This window comes from Chinchilla lanigera, unplaced genomic scaffold, assembly GCF_000276665.1.
Source record: "Chinchilla lanigera isolate Chin_1 unplaced genomic scaffold, ChiLan1.0 scaffold00038, whole genome shotgun sequence".
Classification (NCBI taxonomy): domain Eukaryota; kingdom Metazoa; phylum Chordata; class Mammalia; order Rodentia; family Chinchillidae; genus Chinchilla; species Chinchilla lanigera.
Window position 1 is genome coordinate 19,386,119 of NW_004955439.1, and position 19,791 is coordinate 19,405,909.

The window sequence follows — 19,791 nt, forward strand, 5'->3', positions numbered from 1 at the left end:
TGCTCTAAGATTCAAACATATTGCCTGAGGACCGAGAATATTTTTGTTACAGTTATTTTAAATGATTTGGACTGTCATCTTACAGGTGAAGAAACTGAAGTGAAGATACCTAAAAAATTATATCTGGTCATACTACAAAGGTATTCAACCAACCAACAAACCAAAATGTATGTGATTTGCATAATTTTCATCAAACCTTATTTCTCTTTTTTGGTACTGGTTTTCTCTAAGGCTGTTAGGCTGGAAGGTGGGTTTTCGTGTGGAAGGGAAAATGTAGCAATGAAATGAGATATGGAGACAGGAATAAATTAGAATTTCGACTGTGAGCCCTTTGTCTTTAAAAACCTACGATACTTGAAAACAACACAGCTGTCCTAAGATTGTGTGCTCTGGGAAATTTGCAGACTGCTTGAAGGGCAAAGCCCAAATTTGCCTCATGCTCAAAGGACAGATCTGCCCAGTAATGTCCATCACAAGTCTTTGCATTACAAATATTTAAATATTTGCTGATCTCAATTAAAGTATATCCATTTCATGAGATGTAATAAACAGAAAGCAAGTTCTTTTCATATAGAGTGTTCTACTTTTTAACCATCCTTTCTGAGTGGAATTTTCTAAAAGTTAATTAAATAAAATGGCAAAATAGAAAGCAATGCAGGATTTTTAGGAACTGTTAGGAATAAGAAGGAAAATCCAATTTTGAAATCAAGGTCATATGATATAGATTACTAAGCCATATTGTTTTGGGTCAGTTACTTATGAAGATATAGGACAAATATTTTATCTACATTGATATTTTGCAATGTGAACCAAGTCACTTTTAATGTTAGTCAATAACCTTCATTTCTCCTGCAGTGAACACTAGATTTCAGAACATAGCAGCTGCATCTGCAGGGTTTCCTGGAGATGTTACAGGTACTTGTGCATGAAATTCATATGCCTTCCCTTTTCGTTTAACTGTCACTGCAGGTGCACAGCAGCCCCCACTGGCAAGAGGAGGGCAATATTGCAAATCCTCCCGGACCTGTTTTGTACCTGTTAAGGTCAACTTTGCAAGTTGTAACCATCTGGATTTTAAACAGTTCGTTTTCCATTGATAGATGTTAAGAAAGAGGCAGCAGCATTACTGAAACGTCCATGGCGGTCTTGCTAAGACTTTGCTGACAGTCAGTCTTTATTTTTAAGGCTTATTTTTATTGGAAGACATTCCCACATAATCTTTAAATAACACTTTTAACCTAGAAACCTATTGCATGGTATGTGTATTTTTAATTTTATCCATGTAATTAGCACTTGATTATAAAGTAGGTGAAGTAACTTTCCAATGCAAATAAGGTTTGTGTCTATTCAAAACTTCAGATAGAAATTTTTAATTGCCGGGACATTTTTTAGTGTTTAGTAGTGATATGATCTACCTTGCTATCTAGAAACATCCTGCACATGCTATTGTTCTCATAATAGTCAAAATTAAGTATTCACAGATTTGTTCTTTGTGCTTTACACAGCTTGCAGATCTATCTGGAACAAAATAAGCAATTGTCTCAAGAACCTGGGGTGCGGGGGCTGGGGATTTAGCTCAGCGGCAAAAGCGCCTGCCTGGCAAGCGCAAGGTCGTGAGTTCGGTTCCTGGTACCGGAGAAAAACCAAAAAACAAAAAAACCAAAAAAAAAAGAACCTGGGGTGCGATGTAAGGGATTGAAGCAAGTGTCATGGTGTGTCAGTTCCCTTCCTTGTTACTTCGACAAATTTTAAATTGCAGAAAACATGGGCCCTCATCCTATGTCTTACATGTACTAAAGTGGAATTTCAAGGATTTCTAGCTCCAGATAAAAATTTTTACAACATTAATGGCTACTGCACTAGCATGAGACTACTGATACCCTCAGCCCTACAATTATCATGCAGAATTATGCACAGAGATGTACTAGCATCCTATGAGATCAATATCATGAGTAAAGTAGTTACATGCAAGCATCTTGATCTTTACCATATCCTTTACCATGACAGGTATCATAGAAACTATCAGTCTCCTCATTCAGCAGGTATTTATTGAGTTTATGGTTCAAAGAGCTATTCCAGGTACTTCAAGCTTAGATAAAACATTGTGTTTCTGATAGATCAGGGGATATACTGTAGCAGAGGGTGAGTGTGATGGAACTTGGCCAGCTTAGGCAAAGCAGAAGGTGACAGTATCCCTCAGTACCTCCTCAGGGATCCAAATTCATTCCTTTAGGCCATCTTCCCCATGATTCTTTTAAATGGCTAAGACAGAATGTTGAAAAAACATAGAGCCAGGCATGGTGCCACACGCCTGTAATCCTACCACTGGGGAGGCTGAGACAGAAAGATTGCTTCAAGTTCAAAGTCAGCCTGGGCTACATAGTGAGATCATATCTCAAAAAACCAAACCAAGCCAAAACAAAACAAAATACATGGAATCACTTGTGTTTGTGTAAGTCAGGCACCAGTTTGCCCATGGCCTACTGACCCAGCTAGCTACTGATGTTACCTGTGTATCCCAAACCATTCAAAGCAGTCTCTGCTTCTGAGGATGTGCCTTCTCCTTGCATGTTACCCTGGTGGGGACCCTATCTGGACCCCCAGTCAAATTCTGATACCTGGTACTATAACTGCAGGGTTCCATATCAGGTTTCTTTTCCTGAGCTTGAACAAATATATACTTTGTGGCGTTTTCAGACTACTGTATACAGGACTGTTTTCATATAGAGTCAGTCCAGAGTCATATGTATGCTAGGATAATGTGACATAAATGTATCTCACAAGGCTAGAATAAGTTTAACAATAGTAATTTCTATTACTCTTACTATCTGTTAGAGATTTTGTGTGCATATTAATCTTTATTCTACCTACAAGAGGAAAATATTACACCCATTTTATAGACTAGAAAAAATAAGATACAAAGAGATCATCTTACTTAGCATGCTGAAAATCATTGCTCTTAAACAGGGAACAAGGGTGGGTCAGTATTAGACCACATGATAATTCTGACACCCCTCTCCCCAGCCCTATCCCTTTAGCTACCATACTGTATGGTTTTTGAAACACATTAATTGCTTGGGAAAATTATATCATTAGTTGTGGTGAAAAAAAGGAATTGTAGCTGGCCGAGAAGAATGGATTGAAGAAGTATAGCTGGACATGTCAACTTAAATGTTGAAAGAGTAGCTATAAGATTATTGTCTTGATTTTCTTGAAATTGATAGCACTTACTTCATACACCAGCTGCCAATCTAGGACATGAGAGATCATTTTAGCCTGGGGTTTCTGTGAAGACAGTCTCCATCCTCCAGGGGAAGCCCCATGTAGGTTCATGGTGCTTAACATGGCTGTGGCTCACAGACTCTCTATGGATGAGTGCAAAGGAATGTGGCAGAGCTCTTTGGACAGAAAGGGTAAGAGGCTTCAGGGACCCTGGACAGCAGTGAGAGATGGTCAAATAAGAGGTGGTACATGCCAGAAGGTTGTCACCATTCATCCTGAGTCCCATCATGGAGATTGTCACCAGGTATCCTGAGGTCCCACTATGCAGGTTGCCATCAGGGATGCCAAGATGGCTTTACTTATCAGGGGCCTTACTGAAGGTCTCCAGGCAACAAGAGTGTTTGCTGCCTAGCCACTGCCACTGGGCTGAGTCCTACTGGCTCAGATGTCACCTGGATATCCTCAAGCGGAAATGGCCAGGATCCAGGGCATGCAGAAGGGGTACCCTAGACAGTATGTTGGGGGGAACCTTAACCACTTTAAATCCTTGCTCACTTTTCACACACATATATATATTTTAATAGTCTTTTGTATCTTTTGTGTATTCCCACCATAGTAATATTTTTTATTTCTCTAATCTGTAGCTTACATTAAGAATGTTATATTTTCTCATATGTAAGATTATTTTTTATTTTTTTATTTTAAAGAGAGTAGTAAAAAAAAGAACAATAGCAAAATACCAATATCATAGACATAAAACAAAGCAAGAACATTAAAAATTATACAGGGTTCAAAACAAAATGACAGGAATTAACAGTGGTTATTATATTACATATTGTTATCTTCAACTAAGTTGCTCAGATTACCAGATGTAAAAATGGAAGATTGTTCAAACCATTAAAGAAAAATTTTAAAATTATTAAATAAAACATTAGATACAATACAGAGTTTCACTAGACAAGATGGTAAGAATTCAGCAATAGTTGTTCTATTGTATATTGTTATGTTCCAATCAGTTGTTCAGATTACCAGATACAAGCTCATATGTAAAATTACATCATTAGGCTACATAAACATACTCAGATCTACACATACCTGGTCACCTGATAGGTAATGTATTGGCACCATAATTAGGAAAGGTAGATCTAGGTAAGTTGAATAACTTTATGTTTAAAAATAAAGAAACTTGATTTTTGTCTCATAGAATACATAAATACCCAGCGAATTATAGATTTCAAGATAAAAGTTGAAACAATAAAGCCTCTAAATATGAAATAGTGGAACATCTTTATGTAGAAGATTCCTTATACAGAGCAAAATACAGAGCAAAAGCAGTACTTAATTAAAAGGGAAAAGATTGATAAATTCATCTACATAAAATTCAGAAATTCATCCAAAGATACCAACAAAGGAGTGAGCACACAAGTCACAGAATGGAAGATCTTGCAGCACATATAAAGGAAGGGCTCAGAATGTACAAATGACTTCTACACATACATAATAAAAAGGATGACAACAGAGGAGAAAAATGGGCAAAACACTTGAAGAGACACTTCATGAAAAGAGATCACCCCAAATGACTAATAAACATATAATGAGATATGCAAATTAAAACCAATAAATGCCTATGAAACTTGCCTATGAAAGTTAATCATCTTTTTTGAGAAATAGAAATTTTGTACTTAATAAATGCTTCCTTTTTTAGCCTCCTCCTATTGAACAAATAATAAGTAACTGTTATGAACAATCACATTGATAATAGTTCCCGAATAATGACCAAAAAGGAGGCTCTGCACCGAAAAGCCTTGTGGTATTTAATGAGATTTCCTGCACTGCTAGCTCCCATTTCTCCTCTTTTTTGGGTCACATGTGTTTATTAGCATATGCAGGCTCTTCTGCTTGTGAGAAGAGGCAGAGATGGGCTAGGGTGGTGGGAATGGTGATGCACTGGACAGGAAAGCATCCCTTCCAGCCACTTTCTGGCCAATTTCTGCAATGCTGGAATGCAAGATGAAGTCTCTGATATTCTCTAAATGCATATGATTTAAACATGTCTCTTTCTTCTCTAATCTCAAGTAGTCCTGAGTGATACCTTAACCTCCAGGGATAGGAGATGCTGTGGTTTACCTCTAGATGTACCCCAGGAGCCTCATGTACCCATAGGCAGGACCTTTAGGAGACAGGATCTGGTTGGAAGAGAGGTCACTGAGTGTTTGCTCTAGATGTTGTATCACCAGCTCCATCTCCTTCTGTTTTTCTCTCTGCTTCCTAACTGATTTGATATGAGCAACCTTCCTCTGCACCAGGCCCTACCCCATGTCATTTCTGCCCTGGAGCCAGCAGACTGTGGACTGAAACCTCCATAATAGATGAGTCCAAATAAAATTCTCCTTACAGTGTGGGTCTCAGTCAGGTATTGTGTCCCAGCAACAAGGAAAGCAGCTAAGACAGGGGAGACCCCGTACTAGTGGGCCTGTGTTTCATACCACTCAGAACACATTGTTCTCTATACTCGCTAGTGAGAAACCCCAATGCCACAGCGAATTATGCTCCTTTGTTCTTAAGGTACAGCTGGAAAAGCAAGCTGCCTACAGAGCAGGTAAGAAGTTGATATTTGCTGTTCTCATGTTCATAGACTGACTTTGGTCTCCTGTTTTGACAAAAACTGTTCATTTCCACCAAGAAATTGACTTTCTGTCCCCAGCAAGCTGTAATCCTCCATTTTTCTAGCGCTGACCCTTTTGATAATAGTAACTAATTCTTATTTCAAAGTACTTTTCACATTTTCGATGAAACATGTCTCTTTCAAATTATTTCTTCTAGTGAAAACTTTTCCCATTATTCATATAAATACAGAAGTATGTATAAACCATTAATCCAATACTTATTTGTCGACATGAGGTATTGTGTAAATGACCTTGAATCATGCTCTAAACTCTTTTTTTTTTTTTTTTTTTTTGGTTTTTCTCCGGTACCGGGAACCGAACTCACGACCTTGCACTTGCCAGGCAGGCGCTTTTGCCGCTGAGCTAAATCCCCAGCCCTAAACTCTTAGATCTTTACCACATGATTCATCTCAACTGCTAAAGACTAAGTCTCCATTTTGTCCTTCTTCCCATTTCATTTGCTTTCTTTGTTCACAAATAAGGTTTGCAAATCTTCTCGGTTTGCTTCCAGTGGCCTTTCCAACTCCCAAGATACCTGAGTAGCATAGCAGTTAACAGCTTTTGCTCTGAAGGTAGACTCTGTGGGTACAACTCTTCAGTTTGCTAACTTCATCTTTCCAAATAATAAGAGGCCTTCTTCTCATCTACACAGCATTGTTGTGAGGATTGAGTCAACACACAGAACACAGCTAAGCCAAATGTTTTGTGTCCTCAGTAGATACCATGAAAGCGTGAACCAAGCAGTCACGGCCTGGCTTTGTCTGTTCTGATTCAGATGGTGATAGCAAACATTACAAATTTGGAAGCCCTAGATTTTAGGAGCACCTGCCCCCTTTCCTCAGAGAATGTGTTCTACTTATACAAGGTCTGTAGCATATTGGGAAGAACACAGAGACATGGTGTCTCCAGGATGCGAGGGTCACACCACCACCATGTGACTATTTGACTTTAGGTAAATCAGTCACTCTGACCATAATTTTCTAAATTTGTTTTATTTTTTCCAAGATGGTGTCAGGATCAAATATGTTAATTTATGTGAACATACTTCAAAAATTGTAGAACTCTACATAAGTGTAATGATTATTATTAATTCTTTTGCTCTTGAGAAACATATGTCAGAAATATTTTTTATTGAAATAAGACATTTATCCAAATGGAAAATATCTAGCCGTAAGTATCAAACAGAGGAAATATTTTGAGTAAGGATGATCCAGGTTCCTATAGGCAAATATATTTTAATATTAATGAGAGCAATAATGTGGGCATATAATTATATAAAACGTAATTGTGAGAGAAATTGGACCTAGGTGATTCAAAAGTATCTAGGAAAGGTAAGACTTCTTAAAAGGATTGCTTTAGAAATTGTAGTAGAGTTAAACTTCTTAAATTTCATTGAAGCTATTCAGAGGACATGTTATGGGCTGAGTCCCTCAGAAGCAGGAATTGAGCCAGAAGTTGGTGTATAGGATTTTTAGCTCACTCACTGATATCAAGGCCTGACAAAGGAAAGAGGAGACAACAGCATTGATATAGAAAGAATCCTGACTGGGCCTTGTCCAGCTTTCTGAGGAGCTCTGGACTAAACCTGGCCTGCAGAGCATCCTGGGTCTGAACATGATGACCCTGCCTTGCTTAGCCTCTAGTGCAGCTGCCCAGGGAAGGTGCTGAGGTCACCCATGAAGTAGCTCACAGATGCAGGCTACTCACTGACCACACACCTACGGCTGTGCAGCATGTCCTTCTTTGAAAGAAGATTTGAGTGGCATCTCTACATCTACTATAAGCCATAGACCAGGGACAAGGAAAGAGTCAGTGAGCTGGGGGTGGTAGTGCATACCTGTAATCCAAGCTAGGACAAGAGAATTGCAAGTTTGAGGCCAGCTTGGGCAACTTAGCAGTAAAAAGTATTCTGAAGATATAGCACAGTGTAGAGACCTTGGGTTCAATTCCTAGTACAATCAATTGATCAACCAACCAACCAATCAACCAATCAACCAATCAACCAACCAAAAACTCCTAAGTAGAAGTTTTCAGGACAGTGTTAGAAAACAGAGTGGACAATAAGCATTCCTGGACAAGAACCAACAGAAAAGATTATGTTTATCTTTATCCAGGAGTTGCTAAAATCTATAGGAAACTTATTCCACTCGGTGAAACAATACGTATTTAGAAAGGAAAAGAGATTCAACTTTTGTATTAATTAACTACTTTGACATTCTTATATAAAACTCAAATGTTGTGTAACAATGGAAAGACCTATAAAAAAATAAGGTTTTAATCACTTTTATAAAAACTGTGATATCAATTTGATATGGAAACTACTATAAGTTTCTTGTTATAGCTAACATAAACAATCTCTTTAAAAACAGAAACAATATAATCATACTTAAATAGTCAAAATATATTTTTAAAGAAAAGCAAGGGGATAGATTTCAAAATTTAGTTTAATACTTAAATTTCATAAGGTTTCATAGGCATGAAAAGAATGAATAATTTATCATGTATTATAAGAAATTAATTTTTGCTATGAAAATTTACCAACATAAATAATCAGCAGTGTCAGAGAAAAATTACTCTAGTACATTAATATTAGATTTAAAAAATAAATGCAAACATATGTTTAATTGTGCATTTTAAATGTCCAGGAACTTGACAGTATTAACAGGCCAAGTTTTATGGAACTGAATAAGCTCCTGGCATGTGGAATTTTTTTTTTTTTTTTTTTTTTTTTTTTGGTTTTTTTCTCCGGTACCGGGAACCGAACTCACGACCTTGCGCTTACCAGGCAGACGCTTTTGCCGCTGAGCTAAATCCCCAGCCCCGGCATGTGGAATTTTATTTTGCTGTCAACTAGACTTTCTTAACTTAGATTTTCTTTTCATGCCCATTTTTAAAGGCTATTTAATTTGCTCAGTGACTATTTCAGAGGTTAGTCCGAAATGATCTCCACAATCAACCCATATAGGCTGTGTTAAGGAAATTATCTACCAAAGAGAACCAGGCAGGTTAAATTGATCCAAATAATTTACTTACAGACTAGTCCTGAGCAGGGAGATTCAGAAGAATCCCCAGATGTTTCCTGAAGAGTTGGAATCCTTTGCTTCTTTTGCTTGTTGTCTACTGTAGTGTCAATGACATTGTCAGAAAGGAGCGACATGGAAGAGAAAGCAAAGGACATTGAGGTCAAGCCTGGAGTGTAGCTCAGTGTGACTGGATTCACCTCAGAAGTGACTCAGTAGCTAGGTAGACCTGAGCTGGTCATTTGCTCTTGAGCTATTTTTCCAAATAGATTGCTCACACCCACTGAACAGGATCATCACGGCTGTGATGATGGTCCAGAAATGAAATCCACATGTAAGTGCATGGCAGCCTGCTCAGTTTTATTCACGTGTCATCACTGAACCATTTTCCTTGGACATGCCAATCCCTCCTGCATCCTCTGCTACGCTAGAATTTCACACGTCTGATAGTAAGCAGGTACTGTCTCACTCTGGCTTGGCAGTGATTGGCAGGCAAAGACTTGGGTGATGATGGCCCTGATGTGGCCTTCTGACAGGTGTCTGAGGACTCAACTATCCCTAGTATCCCTGAGCTCAGTGTGCCAGCCCACAGTGCATTGTGGGCACAGTGATTGACTGATGTTCTGTCTTGGGTAACACGTGAATTACTGCACTATTAAGTAAATTCTCCAAGAAAATGCCATTTCAAACCATTAACATAATAGCTAGAGTGATTCTATTACAGGTAACTCATTATTACAAAATTTATGTCGATCAAATGGTGAAATGCTTGAAATGGGATGATTCCATCAAACACGCTGGCTTCACATTGCTCAGCTTTCATCAGAGTTTCTGGGGTTGTATTTTTGGCTACTGCAACTCTGAGTCTATTTGGAGAGGTACTTCAATTTGGATAATTAAAAAATACATTCTAGGGGCTGGGGATTTAGCTCAGTGGCAAAGCGCCTGCCTGGCAAGCGCAAGGTCGTGAGTTCGGTTCCCGGTACCGGAGAAAAACCAAAAAAAAACAAAACAAAACAAAAATACATTGTAGTCTTCAAACCTCTTGTCTTTTACATTCCTTGCGAAATTACAGATAGATGGAATTATCCTTTATCTTTATCTTGAAAATCTGAGTGGGCAGAGGTCCCAATGTACTTTTCATGAATAGGTTGGAGCATTGTCCACAGAGAGTGCTCTCACTTGCTTCCTGTCCGACTGGGGCACATTGTGTTGCGCTGTGCTCACTCTGTGGTGAGGCCAGCAGAAGGCACAGAATCTGCTCTCCTCCTCCAGTCTCTCACTGTGTCTGGTTGCCTCATTTGCCGGCTTCCATTTGTTTTTGAGAATAGTTTGATTTGCCCTCAATTTGCTCCTTGGTGGCCTGGAGACACCAGCTGAGTCACTCTTCGGTGACCACTCCCTACAGACCAGACTGTGATCAAGAGCACAGGTTGTAGAGAATGGATATTGCCTGCACAACCTCACTCCTCCTGTCGCTGTCTTGTTCCTTTGGCAAGTCCTCAGCCTCTCTGAATGTCTTCTAAAGTTGGTAACAATTAAATGAACTCAAGCCTGAGCAGTGCATGGCACATCGCAAACAGTAAAAAATAGGTCAGATTTTGGCTTTAGTCTTGCTAACTGAAAGAACATGTTGTTAGATGTTGTTTCTTTAATCTATGTTTTGTTCTCCCAAAGTACATCAATCATAGTTCCAGGAAGCATGACTAAGGAGTACGTAATCTTACTACTCTGGCTGGTATGTGTGCTTCAAAACCCCAGATATTGTTGTTCTGGTGAAACTTCTCATAAAACAAGCTTTACTTTAGCTAGCTGAATTGATTTTTTTCACCTTTGAGAACAGAAATGCTTTAGGATCAGTTCTATAGCATTTACGAATATAGTTATAAAATATATGAAAAATATAGTAGACATTCTATGCAAACCCATTTTTCCTTTTTAAATATTTTCTCTTTTGTTTCTTTCTGTCTCCCCCTCCCTCATTCTCTCCCTCCCCTTCTTTCTTCCTTTTTCATTCCTATTTTGTTTTTAACTGATACGGAATGAGGCAAGAATCTGTAGGTACAAAATCCTACCCTGCCCTCCCCTCGCTCCTTTCCTTCTTTCCTTCCTTCCTCTCTTCCATCCTTTCTTCCTCTCTTCCTTCCTCTCTTCCATCCTTTCTTCCTCCCTTCCTTCCTGCCTTCCTTCCTTCCTTCCTTGTGTTTAATTGATACAGAATGAGGCCAGAATCTGTAGATAACAAATCATTACATAGCTATAGGTAACCACCCCTGCCCCTGGAACATTTGGCAATGTCTGGAGACCTTTTGGGCTGTCACCACTGAGAAAGGCGTTAGCCCCTGGCATCAGGTGTGTCAAAACCAGGGATGCCGCTGAACATGCTACAATGCCCAGACTTCAGTAGCACAATGCTGAGACTGGAAAAGCAAGCTGTCACCTAGGTGTGACATACTCAACTCTGACTCTAGGGACAGGACTTTCACTTCCTATGAGGCTGCTGTGTCCAGCTGTACTCTGTCTATGCTGATTCTAAAGGGTAGTATTCCTCTAAATTACTTCATAGTCTAAATACAAATAAACTTAGTGTCAAATTTCAGACTGTGACTGCAAATGCCTTGCCCTTCACACTGAGTTGTGGGCCTGGCTGTTTTCCATTGGGTTTTGATAAACTAAGGAAGAAAAACTGGCTTACCCAATGTTGGAAAACATGCTCCGCCAGATCAGCCAGGTGGTGATCAGGGAGCAGGCCCTGTGAAGGAGGCTAAGTCTGGCTGTGCAGAGATAAACAATTCTGAAAGTTATTTCCACAACCAACAAACTGTAATTTAATTCTGCATTTTAAGGAAATTCTAAAAGCCTCCATCAGCTTTAAAAGATGTCATCCTTTGAGTTTATAGGTACTAGCTGATTTTTTGTTACAGTGGAAATGAATCCTTAACTTCAAGAATAGAAACAAGTTTTCAAATCTTTAATAAAACAATTACAAAAGATGTCTAATATCATTGTGGGAAAATAGTATTCCATTGTGTCAGTGTGGTTCCAGACATATAGCAGAATTTTTTAGTACTATTTAGTAATTTTAAGCTGAGGGAGTCATTCTTACTGAAAGCAAGAAAAATGGAATGAAAACAGGTCAAGCCAAAAAAGCATCATGTAGTAATGTAGCTCAAATTCAATCTTACTGTGGGGATGCTATGATGTTGGTGATGTAGAATGCATAGTTTCACTGTTATTACAACATTCTGGCTAAAACCTGATCCTTGCCAGGGTTGTAATGAGTTTCCGGTCATTAGTGGAACTGATAAATAAATAAGACAACTGCTCAGTGCTGCAGCACACGTGTGAGGAAGCCATATGCCTTTTAGTGCTTAGCTTCTATGTGTTTCAGAAGCCACATTTGGCCACATGTGGCTGTGTGAGATTCCTCTCAACCCAGCCCCATCTGCTGAAAGCCTCGCAGACTGTGGAAAAGCTCTGCCTGCTCAGCTTCTCACTGATACAGGCTGTGCTAAGCATGCTTGCATGCATGACCTCTGACATGTGCAGTGGTGTTACTGCCTCTTGTCTTAGCATAAGTAACTGAGAGTTAGAGGGAGGAGAGGGGGAAATGAATCTAGTGTCCCATAGCTAATAAGTTACAATAGGGTTTGAAACTTAGGTCTTGTACCAAAGTGTGCGTTCCTAGGTCCCCGTACTGCCTCATTACCACTGAGTGTACCTAGGCAAGACCCTATTTGGGAATCTGAAATTCAGAATACATCATGCTAAATCACCGTCTTGTTACTTACTTCTGATGATATTCTCAGGATGTATTAATGCATATGATATGAACATGACCTGTGTGTACAGTTTTATAGCCATAAGATCCTATCTTGCCTTTCTCCTGTGATCATGGTGTTTTCTTCTTCTTATCATGTCTTACTGCCTTTCCATGGCAGGTTCAATGAGGCTGGCATTCAGCAAGTATGCAGGGCCCTGGCCATGTTGCTCACTGTTGGATTATTTGGTGCCCTGACAGTGAATGGTTTTTAAGCAAATTCAATGTATTTATTATTTTACATTAATTCTTTTGACTCTACCCCCAAGTTTTGTGTCCAGTGATAAGCTTTTTAAAAAATCAGTCCAGGAGATTTCTTTATATGTCAGGAATGCTGTCACTTTTCCATCCATATCATAAGGAGTATAAATATTTCCCCATTTATCATTTCTCTTTTGCTGTGCTTTGAATGGTTTTCCATGCCAAGTGTTCATTTAGTCAATTACTAGTGGTTTTAACTTTCTGCCTACACAGGAATTTCTTTGTCAACATTAATTATTAACTTTACTTATGCATCTTACATTCTGATAATTTTAACAATTTTATTATTTTAAACATTATTTCTTTGATTTTCCTAAGTAGCTGTGTTAAGAAATATTAAAAACTAACCTCTTTTACTATTGTCATTATTAGTTTTTCTAACATAATTTATCAAATCATGTAATATTTCAATAATTTGAAATGTCTCATAACCTGAATTCACACATGATTTTGTGTCTGAAACTTGAGGACCTCTCTCTGGACTTGAATTTCTTTTTCATTACTGATTTTGTGCCAGGCACAGCATTTAATTAGTGTAATTCTACACTGTAAAATCTGATTGGAAAAGCCTCTTCATTGCTATATCTTTATGCATTGCTATATCTTCTGTAACATTTTTTTTCTCTGCCATTCCATAATTATTCTTCTTTCACGACAAATTAAATGAGTGTTTTCCAATGATCAGCAGCAGAGAGAGGGCCCCTTGAATGACCTGGTTCATTTCCTAATGGGGGGGTCGCTAAGGCTATACTAAACCGCATTTCAATATGGTGTCAGTTTTAACTTACAAGGATCAGATTTTCAACATGTTTGTCAACTGAGAAAAATTGTTTTGATAGTTTTTGTCCTAAAATTACAGATTTGTGTCTCTATAAGCTATTTAAATGTATCATTTCTTTTTTTCCCTATGCATAGGAACACAAGCAAACTAAGTCAGAGGAAGAGTTCTCTTTGGGTTTGAGGTGAGCTAGTCCACATTATAAGCTACTGCTTTGGCTTGACCTTGAGTCCCCTCCAAACCAGCTGACAGTCTCTCTATTTTAAGACACCCCCTTGGGCAACCTGTAGGGGACTTTTCTTTCTAAGACTAATTTCCTGAATCTCTGGCTAAAGAGAGAAGGTTAATAGTTTGGGGAGTTTGTTTACAGGCCATTAGAAACAATTAGCACATTTCTGAGATTAAAAGCACTTCTCAAGAATGCTGGATGGCCTAGAAAGGAGACAGCACTTTAGAAACATCTATTTTTAGTACCTAATTAAAGCAGACTTGGAGATGCAGATCCTCTCCGGCCAGAGTGTTTCATATTTTAATTATCAAAATACTCTTAATTTCCTCCCAGCTAAATTCTGCCTCCAGTAACTTAAAGCAAAACTAACCTGAAACCTGATTTGTGAACAATGTATGTATCACCTCATTATCTTCTTTTTTAGAAAGATCATTCCAACCTCTGTACCTTCACTCTTTGATATTTTTCCCTTAATATTCTTATTTCTTCATGGTTTTCTTTTAAACCTAAAAATGCACCTTTTGTTCCACTTTCACTGTTCTCCGAGCTCTGGAGGATGTCGGCCTCGGGAGTTCTGTTCTAGGGTCTCGGCCCTGCTGCTCTTCCTTCTGGAGCATCTTCTGCAAGCTGTTCACCTGCTCTTTTCAATTTTCAAAGACCCGTGCAAGTCTTACCTGCTCTAGGAAGTCTTTCAAATCTTCTTCACTTTGAACTGAAATCCCACTCCCTTTCACGTAAATACTTAGATGTTTCCTTGTTACTGGACAAGGCTTAACAAAGTTCCTAAAGGTGAAATGAGAAACCTGCTGCATTCTACCCATAGACTAGGTTTGCAGGTTCACTGACTCCTGTTGTGGAAAAAGAATTTTTCTGGACAAATCAGTAAGGGGTACCCAAGGCATTATTAGGCAGGCATTTAAGAAGTCTGCACTCTGAGAAGTAGAGTGAGAGATCTCAAGAGACAGAGTCACTCTACTGTTTGGAGCTGGGAATATTTTTAGCACTGGAAGTCTGTGGAATTTGTGATCCATAATCTTGGCCTTGTTTTGAAGGTTAGGGATGGATGACCCACCCACAGGAAGATAATGCTCTCCTCTTAGGGGGAAGCCTATTTTATAGGTGAAAAGGTGTTCTGTTCATGGGTGAAAGAGACCACTTAAGAGTAAATAGGGAATGGCTGAACCCATTTGCAGGTGAAACTGAATTTCCCAGGCTTATTTTGTTCTGGGAGAAGAGGAAAAAACATTAAACTTGCCTTGGGTCCTGAAGCTGAAGTTTTCATCTTTAAAATAATGATTTTAAGATTCTAAAGCTCCTTGTCTCATTTCTACCTATCCTTATTTCTACGGTCCTACCTCCTCCCCAGTCAGTATGTTCTATTCCCTACAGCACTATGTCCTTACTGACTCTGCTACTGGGTTTGGGGTTGGTGAAGTCCCTCCTAGAGGTGGTTTCTAGGTTCTTTCTGTCCTGAAGAAAGAATTGGTCAAGAGAAGCACAAATGGTAGCAAGGTTTTACATTTATTAACGGTGGGAAAAGAAACGCGCTGTGCAGGAGAGTTTGGGCCAAGTAAAAGTAGGAAAAGAAATACACTGTATAACCTGAAAGTGGACCACTGCAAAAGAACACAGTAATGGAGAGCTGAATGGTGACTGCCCTTTTTGTGTCACCCACTCCTCAGGCTGACATCAGGTCTAGGCTATCCTGTTACTATAGGAATGATATTGATATAGGGAAAAGAGACTCCCAACCTGATAGGTGTCCAGTATGAGTTCACGTTCTCTAAAATCAAAGAATGAATGTTAGGAACAATGGAGGTTAACAGCAGAATATATTTATTAGGGGAAAGAAAACTTCTGTCCGACAGAGATACAGAAGGGGTCCTGAATGGGTTGCTAAGGACCCTGCCTTGTCTAGGGATCTTTATAGAGCAAAAGAACAAGGTGAGGCCAGTCCAAGGTGTGGGAAAATGGGAAATCACAAGGTGGGCATGAGGTGGAACAGAACTATGGTCAACCAATAAGATTATGAGCATAAGGGGCTGGGGATTTAGCTCAGCGGCAAAGCGCCTGCCTGGCAAGCGCAAGGTCGTGAGTTCGGTTCCCGGTACCGCAGAAAAACCAAAAAAAAAAAAAAAAAAAAGATTATGAGCATAATTGTTCAGGTGAAATTGATTAAATCAGGATCAAATGGAAAAGCAAGTCAGGTAGCAAGCGGGCACAAATACAGAACAGGAGCCTTTCCTGTAGGGGATTGGGTTAGTGGCTCTTCCTTGCTTCCTCAAAGTAATGTATAGCTATTTAGACTATCAATCCTTGATGTTTGTCCTTAGGAAGCATGTGGTGCATTGGTTTTATATTTTGTCTTGGGGTCTGGTGACAGATGTAAACCACTAGCTACCAGGCAAGTAATTACAGTCACCTGGGCAGCTAGCTATGTGACCTGTTTTCCTTACTGTTAGATGTTGCTCACCAGGCTGCAGGTTTATAGGGCCTGTGTGCTGTTCTGTTGGATTAGCAGTAAATTACTATGCAAAGGAACTGGCTGGTCATGCCCGGAAAAGGAATGTCATGTGCCAAATCACAGATGATGAGTGAGCTGTCTTGGCCTATACAGAGGGAGAAGCTGTGGCTTTCACACAGCAGGATAAAAGCAGACATATAGGAAAGGAATTTAGTTAGGAACAGTGGTGCACACTAATCCCACCTTCTTGGAAGCCTAAGGCTGGAGAGTCATAGAAGTTCAGGGATAGGAGGAGAGAGAGGAAGGAAGGTTGGAAGAGAGGGAGGAAGGGCAGAAGGAAGAAATTTGGGGATCTACTTTCAAAAGGTATTTTCTGTCCTTTCAAGGAGTGTTCACTTTCCCCCTTTGTTGCTGAGGAGTCAGATCATTCATTGGCTCTGGGGTGGGGCAAGGCAGCGTGGCATGGCAGAGGGGCATCACAGAGGAAGAAGAGTCCATGGCACTCTGACTCATGTGCGAGCACGTAGTTGAAATACACCCCAAGCTCTGTGATCAAGCAGCCTGGACTGCTCTAGCCTCACAGTCAGCTCTATGCCGGTCTCCTTCCCTTCTAATCTCTTGCTTTCCAATAAAGTATGTCCTTCCAATAGGAATTAGAAAACACTACTTCATGACAATTTGGGCAAGTTCACAAAGAGTTTCATGTGATATTTTGATATGGATGCAGAACATGTACAGATGATGGCAGGTCCTCTTGGTAATTACAGATGGACTGCCAGAAGCATCAACTGTTCAAATGAGTTGAGCAGCAAACTGATCCTGAGGGACTTAGGCACATGTGTTTTTCCTGACATGGCGCTGTACCCAGTTTACCTCCCCTTCTTCAGAAGCAGGGGCTTTATTCCTGTTCCCAAGCAGGCTCCAAGCCATTCTGTGTCTCAGGTCCACTGCACATCTCACTGCCACAAAAACCATCTCAACCAGTCCTCAAGTCTCTGCATCTGTGTCCCTGATGCAGAGTGAACCACTGCAGCCGGATTCCTACATCTAGTACCACCTCCTACCTTCTTCACCTTTCCTTTCTAAATCATAGTGCACTCGATCAAGTGATGCTCCACTTTTAGTTCCAGAATCATAAGACTGAAATCTGTCACCCTCAGTAGATTTGAACTGTATCTTCACAGTTGTATCCCCAGCACTTAGCAAAAGTCAGACTCCAATAAATACCTGCCAAATGGATGCATGAATGAATTTAGCAAGAAGCCCTAAAGTGAGACCCACTATAAAAATTTTATCTCAAGATAGGCAGTGGAAAAATGAAAAATACATATTCTCAAACTAAAATACGTTTTAAAGAATAGTTTAAGAGAATGTGCCTTCAGTTTGGCTTCAAACTCCAAGCAGGTTAGGAGATACATGTTAGGTAATGCTGACTATGTGACAATAAGTCTGATATTTATAAATCCAAGCATATTGTAATTCCAGTAAGGTGGCTCATTTTAAACATAATTCTATATGAAGTCATCTTTTCATGTGAAAACCACCCTTTTAAAATTGAATAATCAGTTCTAAACTAATCAACTGGATAATCCTGCTATAACTCTGTTTCACAAAAAACTAACTTTCATTGTTGTTAAACTAACTTGCATGGTTTCATTGTGGTAAATTCATTATAGAAGCAAAACAAAACAAAACAAACTAACTTTCATTGTTGTTAAACTAACTTGCATGGTTTCATTGTGGTAAATTCATTATAGAAGTCTGTTTAATGCATGAAGACATGATGCATTTGTGTGACAGTCACCTGAGTAATACGGCACTTTGGTAATGTCACACGCCATTCAAGTCTTGCGGAGAATGCTTTGAGGAGATGAGGTCCAAGGACGAGTGCGATCGAGATTCTCTTCTCTGTGGTTCTCAGGGGCCCAGGCAAGTGTGAAGAAGGGATAGGAATGGGCTGGGGAAGCTGCTGCTCCCAAAGATGGAGAGAGGGCAGTTCCTTTAAAGGATTACACAACAGAACCTCATTTTGAGCCATCTGGAAACAGCAAAGTCCACAATGGAGACAGAAGAATGGCGTTCCCCAGGGTCAGGCCTTAGGTAAATTATCAGTCTGATTCATAAATCAAAACAGACACGAAATGGACATCACAGATTTAAACGCTGGAAACTTTTTCTTTTTTTGTATTTCTAAACAAGTGAAGTAAAAGTGTATTCTTTTAAAGCAATCCCAAGAAATAAATTATTCAAAAATTTTTCCTTTGCATTCTTTTTAATCTATGATTATAAAAATTCTATAGATATATATGCATATGCACACCTTATATATTTTACATAAAACCATTTCTAAGCATTTGTACACATGTATGCATACAGAGATGAGCACATATATGTGTATACATCATTATAAATGTAAGTTAAATGTGCATGTATGCAAGATTTTATTCTTAGGAAAATGGGATGCATAAAGTATTCAACAGTCTAGATTTAAGCAAGTACCTGACAAAACCTCATTCTTTACCAGAGCTGCCAAGTATTCACTCTGCTGCACTACTGTTACCAGTTGATGGGTCCTGGGAAAATTCTTTGCAGGCTCTTGGTGTCCTGAACAAAGAATTGGATAAGACACACAGAAAAGGTAGCAGGAATGTACATTTACTGAGGCGGAAAAGAAGTCCACTCTGCAGAGTGAGAATGGGCTGGGCTGGTGAGCTGATTCGCAGCAGCCTGGAGGGTAAGGGAGGGGACTTTTGCATGTGGAATTCCTAGATTGGCTTCTCCCTCATGCCAACAAAGCATTTGGGACAATTTGGACACATCCCAGATTTAAACTGTCCTGTTGAAGTCTTGCTTGCTTTTGTTCCAGATGTAAAGGAAGGGTTGCAAATGCCACGTTTTGCTTGGACCCACCCACCCATAGTGTTCAGGAACCGCAGTGGATAAGTGTCTTATCCAGTTCTTTCCATGCTGGATCCTGTGTTCTGCGTATGTTTTCTGGGTCTCCATAACTTTGAGAGATTAGGCCCAGTTCTTTTACTGGTTTTTGCCCCAGCCCTAGTCTCCTGCCTGGCAGTCACTGATTTCTCCCTGCTCCATTTGTTAACATTGTGGATTTTTTTTTTTTTAACCTTTTCCCCTTTTCTAATAATGCTGGGGTTAACTGCATTGTACTAGGCTTTTATAAGCCTGGCTAGCATTTCTGAAGAACAGATTCCCAGGAATAGATTTGCTAAGCCACAAAAATAGCTGAAATTCTGGGATCACACGGAATAGAAGAATCTGTTTTTTGGTGGTTCTCAGAAGAGCAGGACGATTTCACCGGAAGGCCACC

At 39.5% G+C, this 19,791-nt stretch overlaps 1 protein-coding gene and 1 long non-coding RNA gene across 6 annotated transcripts in view; one reads left to right on the forward strand and one right to left on the reverse strand.

The window, feature by feature from the left end:
* Park2 (parkin RBR E3 ubiquitin protein ligase) overlaps positions 1-19,791 on the forward strand; it is a 1,289,129-nt gene that overhangs the window by 721,889 nt on the left and 547,449 nt on the right. The window lies entirely within an intron of this gene.
* Positions 1-19,791, reverse strand: part of LOC102007469 — a 42,550-nt gene that overhangs the window by 16,384 nt on the left and 6,375 nt on the right. For both annotated transcript variants that reach the window (XR_001235205.1, XR_261997.1), the window contains exon 2: positions 8,922-9,008. This is a non-coding gene — a long non-coding RNA (uncharacterized LOC102007469). The remainder of the gene's footprint in view (positions 1-8,921; positions 9,009-19,791) is intronic.